This window comes from Aythya fuligula, chromosome 12, assembly GCF_009819795.1.
Source record: "Aythya fuligula isolate bAytFul2 chromosome 12, bAytFul2.pri, whole genome shotgun sequence".
NCBI lineage: Eukaryota > Metazoa > Chordata > Aves > Anseriformes > Anatidae > Aythya > Aythya fuligula.
This window is the reverse complement of record NC_045570.1, coordinates 21,511,491-21,517,720: the sequence shown is the minus strand read 5'-3', so window position 1 is coordinate 21,517,720 and position 6,230 is coordinate 21,511,491. Positions and strand designations below refer to the sequence as shown.

The window sequence follows — 6,230 nt, the reverse complement described above, 5'->3', positions numbered from 1 at the left end:
AACTTTTATTTACACAGAAAGGCAAATCTAGGAGCAGAACAGATTACACACCAACAAAATTAATTCCATTCCACCCCCACGAAAAAATCACATACTCTCATCCCCTCCTGTACCTCAGCCGCTTGCCTGCCCCACGTGGCACATGCTTCCATCTGTTCTCTTTACCCACTTATAGCACCTCTAAAAGACAAACTGGAATTTTACTCTATTGGATGTAGGAAAATAACTGCAGTGACAACCGCACCCCAAAAACAACAGTTACCTCTGCTCATCACGCACCAGAGTCACTGCAGAGGCAGCTCGGGTCAAGACGTCCTGCACTGCGCACTGCGTTTCACCCTGAACAAAGGAAAAACACAGGCAGAAGATAAACATTCAGCTGACAGAAGTAGCACCCATCCCTCAACAACAAAAGGGACCCCATCTTTAGTTTTATCCTTCAAAACAGCAGGCCACTTGCCTCTGTACCTGCAATTAGGTCCAAGCTTGAAAGGAGCGGCCAGCATCACCCACACCACCTGGGAACACAAAAGGACACAATGACCACTGTGCTTGCAAGCACACACCTGCCACACTGCTCCTCTATCCCAAACCGCCTCACCTCGGACGCTCACAGGGAAAAACCTGAGCGTCTTCCCTTCGCATCGGATAAGGGATGACCAGGCTGACTATACTCACCTTCCCTCAGAGCTTCGTGACACGAGGATTTCCCTTCCCTGTCCACGACTGCACAAAGCACCTGCAGACACAAGAGCAACGCACACTCTGAGGCACCTCACAGCCACAGCGTACCTGCTGCAATACATCTCTCTTCCCAGCTCCGGTACTTCAGCTGCTCACCAGCTCTAACTCAGATTCTTCGCTCACAGCGCCACAGCAAACTCTGCCCGGGCCACACAACACACACTACAGAAGCTACAATGGCTAAGACACACACGCTAGAACGTTCCCACCCAACAATCAGTCGCATCGCACAGGAAGGCTGCCGCTCACTCCAAGAAACCAAACCTACTAGTCCTGAGCAGCTCCCCACCTCCTCCTGCCAACCACGCTCAGCAAACACACTATTTGCCCCTCAATAAAAAAACAAAACCTTAGAACATACACGCACGCAAAAAAAAAAAAAAAAAAAACAGCTGAGGTCCACAAATGCCAAAAAGACGTGCACACACAGCAGCCCTGTCAGGGGTAATCACAGACTTACCCTTTGCAGAGGAAAGAGCAGACTCTGATACAACCCTGATCAGGCTCTTGGTAATGCTGCATCTACACTGCCAAGGCACATGTAGCATGAAATGAAGCTGGCTTTACTTCTCTGGAAAATTATACAAGTCGGTTTATACATCTAGAGATTAAAATAAAGCTCAAAAACAGAAGACTATACAACCATCCCAAAAAATAGTGAGCCAGCAACCTCTACTAAATATCCCTCTATTAAGTGAATTCCAAGCACTTAGAAATCCTGAAATCCATAGACTCCAGCCTGCCTAGAGAACCCTGAAACTGACTGAAAGAAACCAAAACACTTACCCCAAAGAGCAGCCCAGGCAGAAGGAGCACTCTGATGTCATGCCTGGGGCTCATATACCATTTGGCCCCGCCCAAAATCCAAACCCAATCACCTGGAAAAGGGGAGGGACAAAGCACAAGCAAGTAGGAGCAGCAGTAGCTGTTTTTTTGTTCTTATTTTTTTTTTGTTTCTTGCTTTTTTTTAAATCTGCTTTACCTGAACAACATGCAGAGAACAGACAAGAGACCTGGTGTGTTTCTAGAAGCAACAATCCCCATGCTTTTGCTGCAGCTTTGAATATTGAAAGGACAAGACAACCAGTCAAGTAACTGGAACTTTTTCAAATGGAATTACATCAAACATGTTCATTATCACTTGCAAAAACAGAGAACCAGCATTCACTAGCATGCCAGAGCTAATACCCACCTCCTGCACAACGCTCACTACTACTGATGCAACATATCATTGTGCAACACCTCTCTGTTCCCAGCTCCTTTTACTCACCTGCTCAGTAGCTCCAACTGAGAAAATGGGCCCGGGCGGCGCCGCGCCGAAATGGGCCCGGGCGGCGCCGCGCCGAAATGGGCCCGGGCGGCGCCGCGCCGAAATGGGCCCGGGCGGCGCCGCGCCGAAATGGGCCCGGGCGGCGCCGCGCCGAAATGGGCCCGGGCGGCGCCGCGCCGAAATGGGCCCGGGCGGCGCCGCGCCGAAATGGGCCCGGGCGGCGCCGCGCCGAAATGGGCCCGGGCGGCGCCGCGCCGAAATGGGCCCGGGCGGCGCCGCGCCGAAATGGGCCCGGGCGGCGCCGCGCCGAAATGGGCCCGGGCGGCGCCGCGCCGAAATGGGCCCGGGCGGCGCCGCGCCGAAATGGGCCCGGGCGGCGCCGCGCCGAAATGGGCCCGGGCGGCGCCGCGCCGAAATGGGCCCGGGCGGCGCCGCGCCGAAATGGGCCCGGGCGGCGCCGCGCCGAAATGGGCCCGGGCGGCGCCGCGCCGAAATGGGCCCGGGCGGCGCCGCGCCGAAATGGGCCCGAACAGACTTATTCTCTAGAGATGAAGGAGGTGACCCTGCTCACTCTCTAAGCACTACTACACTTATGTGGTCAAGGAACCCTACCCCACGGTTTCCCAAAAACAACGTAACTTTTCTTTTTCTTCGTATCTTATATTTACGTAGAAAGAAAAATCTAGGAGCAGAACTGATTATAAGCCAAAAAAAAAAAATCAATTCCGTACCACTCAAAGGAAAAATCACTTACTTCAGTAGGCTGAGATCCAAAAGGCTATGCTCATGGGTCAAAACACACTACAGGACACTGGGGCCAGGCCCTCCGCTGCACCCACTTAAAACCCATCCCTACACTCACCAAGGTACAACCCCAAACCAAACACAGACGCAGCATTTCAGATTCAACACAGTTTTGGGAACTGCTGGAAAGCAAGCTTCATCCTCAGCGAGGACTGCTCAGGCTACACAGGACAGGGCTTCGGGCACCTCTTTGCCTACCAAAGAAGGCCGCCATCAGCACCTGATTTGTTCCGACTCTAAACACTAACATCACAGCCCACATTGCCTGGGACACCTGATAAACAGAAGAGAAAGCAGCCATACCGTTTTCAAGCCATCCCTGCACGTGTCGCTCCTCGATGATCTGCAACCTCTTCTCAAATCCTCAACCGCTTCTGTGGAGAGCCTGCCATGGCACCTGCAAAGCAAGATGGATACCCTTCGCAGTCACCTTGTGCTACTTGGCAGTTCTGCTCCAATCCAGCTCACAAACAGCCCGCCCTTCCCGTGCTGCTCTTCAGAGTGCAGCTTGGCCCCTCTGAGCCTGTGCGAGACACCTGTGAAAGAAAAAGAAAAGCATAGGCTGAAGCAGCATCCAAAGACACAGCACAGCTAGGACAGTTACTCTCATCTGCTCCCTTACCTCGGCCCCCTCACCTGCCCTCGAGGAAGATGCTTCCATCTGCTCTCTTAGGCCAGCTACAACACCTCTGAAATATAAACAGGATTTTTACTGTATTTTGTGTAGTTAAGTAACTGCAGTGACAACTGCACCTGTAAAGTACCTGCTACATCTGTTCATCGCTCACCTTGCCGAAAGCAGCTATGCTCAAGTTACGTGTTGTACACTGTGTTTCAGTTTTAACAACTGAAAACAGATACAAGACAATCATTCAGCTGCCAGCATTAGCACCCATACCTCCACAACAAAAGGGACCCCGTTTACAACGTTATCATTTCAAAACAGCAGCCCCCTTACCTCAGCACCTCAGAAGTAGATCAAGCCTGTCACTGAGCTGCCTACCCAGTGCTGAACAGTTCCAGAAGGAGCTCTTTCCTGTGACAGGTTCCTCCTAGGTTTTACACTCTACTGGGGACAGGAAAGAAATAAGAATAAACATTTCAAAACCCCTTATCTGTAAGCTTTCAAGATTCGACAGACCTCCTCAAGCACACCGTTCAAGCACTTATGCGAGCAGCTGCTCACAAGCAGATATACTCTCCCAAATCCACATCTGCCAACCACCAGAGATGACTGTGCCAGCTGCCTTTCAGTACGTGCCCAGAGGCAGACCGGATGTCTTTGCCAAAACACTCCAGACAATGTATTAGCACACCCATGCACTGCCACATTAGCTGTCATCACTAACTGCCAGGCAGGACAGCTCCAGACCAAACACATACACACACAGGCACGCCACAAACACTACAAACAAAACACACAACACAAGGCGCAAGAAAAAGTGACCCCCCAGAGGGAAGCCCTATGGCAACAGCAAGTCAGAACAGGTGCTCTGCACCAGACCCAAGGAGAGACGCAAATGTCACGACACGCGACTGGAAGCAACTGCCAGAACTGGGATGATGGAGGCCTAAAAAGCCTGCCTTCAAGACAACAGACCAGAAGGATGGGGACTGAAAACCCCATAAGACAACGCTTAGGAAATCAATTCCCAAGCAGGAGCTCCTGATGCGGCCCAGATGACTTCAGCAAGAGTGAGGATGGAAACAGACGTGATCTCAAACCGAATATGATGCACGAGACCTGAAACAGAACTGCATTTCAAGCAGCGACTGCAAGACGAGAAGTGCTCGGATCAGAGCCACGATGACAAAACAAGCACTGAGGCCCTTCAGCACCGCTACCAAGTCCCCTGTCTGGTCAGTCCAGTGTAAAAAGCTAGAAGGATATCAAGACCTGAGAAGCACAGAACAGACGCTGCAGAAGCAACACTACAGGACAGACGAACAGAAGGAAACTGTCCTGCCTGGCGCACGCACTCACGCTACAAAATAATCCCGCTGCTTCTATTAGCCTGGTGACCCAGCCACAAGCAGCCTGAACGTGACCCAGCCTGAACCACCCTCACTGTGGCACCAAGTCTAGTCAGCCAGCAGGCACCATGCTCCTCTGGCTCCCAGCTCCCATTAGCCACCCCAGATATGCAAATACCAGGTGCCCCCCAACTTAGCTCTCAGGTTGCTGGATGGTAAATTCCCTCCGCCTCAAGAAACGCACAGGCACTGATTGTCATCTTAGTCAATTGCCAGGCTCATCATCAGCTGCAAAAACAGAGTACCAGCATTCACTAGCATGCCGGTCATGATGCCCACCTTCTCCACAATGCTGACTACTGCTGATGCAACATACAACTATGCTCACCTGTTCCTCTCCAAATCCAAGCTCCAACACTGCAACCAGTATCATCCACACCACCTGGGAAAACAAAGGGATTAAATGATCGTTGCATTCACAACAAGTCAGCCAATGGTGGGTTTTTTGTTGTTGTTGTTTTTGTTATTGTTGTTTTTTGTGTGTGTGTTTCCTGTATTTATTTATTTTTTAGTCTGCTTTAGCTCAACGGCATGCAGAGTGCAGACAAGAAAACTGGGGTGTTTCTAGAAGCAACAATCCCCACGCTTTTGCTGCAGCTTTGAATATTAAAAGGACAATACGACCCAGCAAGTAACTGGAACTTTCTTACCTGGAATTAGCTCAAACTTTTCTTCACATTGAAAGAAAAATCTAGGAGCAGAACACATTATACACCAACAAAATTGAGCCCATTTCATCCCCAGAAAAAAATCACATACTCTCATCCCCTCCTGTACCTCAGCCGCTTGCCTACCCCACGTGGCACACGCTTCCATCTGTTCTCTTTACCCACTTATAGCACCTCTAAAAGGCAAACTGGAATTTTACTCTATTGGCTGTAGGAAAATAACTGCAGTGACAACCGCGCCCCAAACTGAGCCAGCAGCCCCTACTAAACATCCCTCTACTAAGTGAATTCCAAGCACTTAAAATCCAGAAATCCATAGACTCCAGCCTGCCTAAACAACCCTGCAACGGACAGAAGGAAAAACAAAGCACTGCCCCCAAAGAGCAGCCCAGGCAGAAGGAGCTCTCTGATGGCATGCCTGGGGCTCATATAGCATTTAGCCCCGCCCAGCACCCAAACCCAATCACCTGGGAAAGGGGAGGGGCAAAGCACATGAAAGTAGGAAGAGAGCAAAAGAAGCAGCTGTGTTTTGTTTTGTTTTGTTTTTTTTCCTTTGTTTTTTAAAATCTGTTTTATCTCAAAAACATTCAGAGAGCAGACAAGAGACCTGTGGTGTTTCTGGAAGCAAAAATCCCCTTTTGCTTTTGCTGCAGCTTTTAATGTTGAACTGATAGCGGCACCAAGCAAGTAACTGAAACTTCTTCAACTAG

General features: G+C 50.4%; 2 long non-coding RNA genes across 2 annotated transcripts; both read right to left on the bottom strand.

Annotated features, from left to right (window-relative positions):
- Positions 1-265: 265 nt before the first annotated feature.
- Positions 266-740, bottom strand: LOC116493875. Its single transcript, XR_004253810.1, has 3 exons — positions 679-740; positions 469-518; positions 266-339 (listed from the first exon to the last, which is right to left on the bottom strand). It is a non-coding gene; the product is annotated as an uncharacterized LOC116493875 (long non-coding RNA).
- Positions 741-4,901: 4,161 nt separating this feature from the next.
- LOC116493874 lies at positions 4,902-5,991 on the bottom strand. Its single transcript, XR_004253809.1, has 3 exons — positions 5,503-5,991; positions 5,181-5,234; positions 4,902-5,080 (listed from the first exon to the last, which is right to left on the bottom strand). It is a non-coding gene; the product is annotated as an uncharacterized LOC116493874 (long non-coding RNA).
- Between the last annotated feature and the right edge of the window lie 239 nt (positions 5,992-6,230).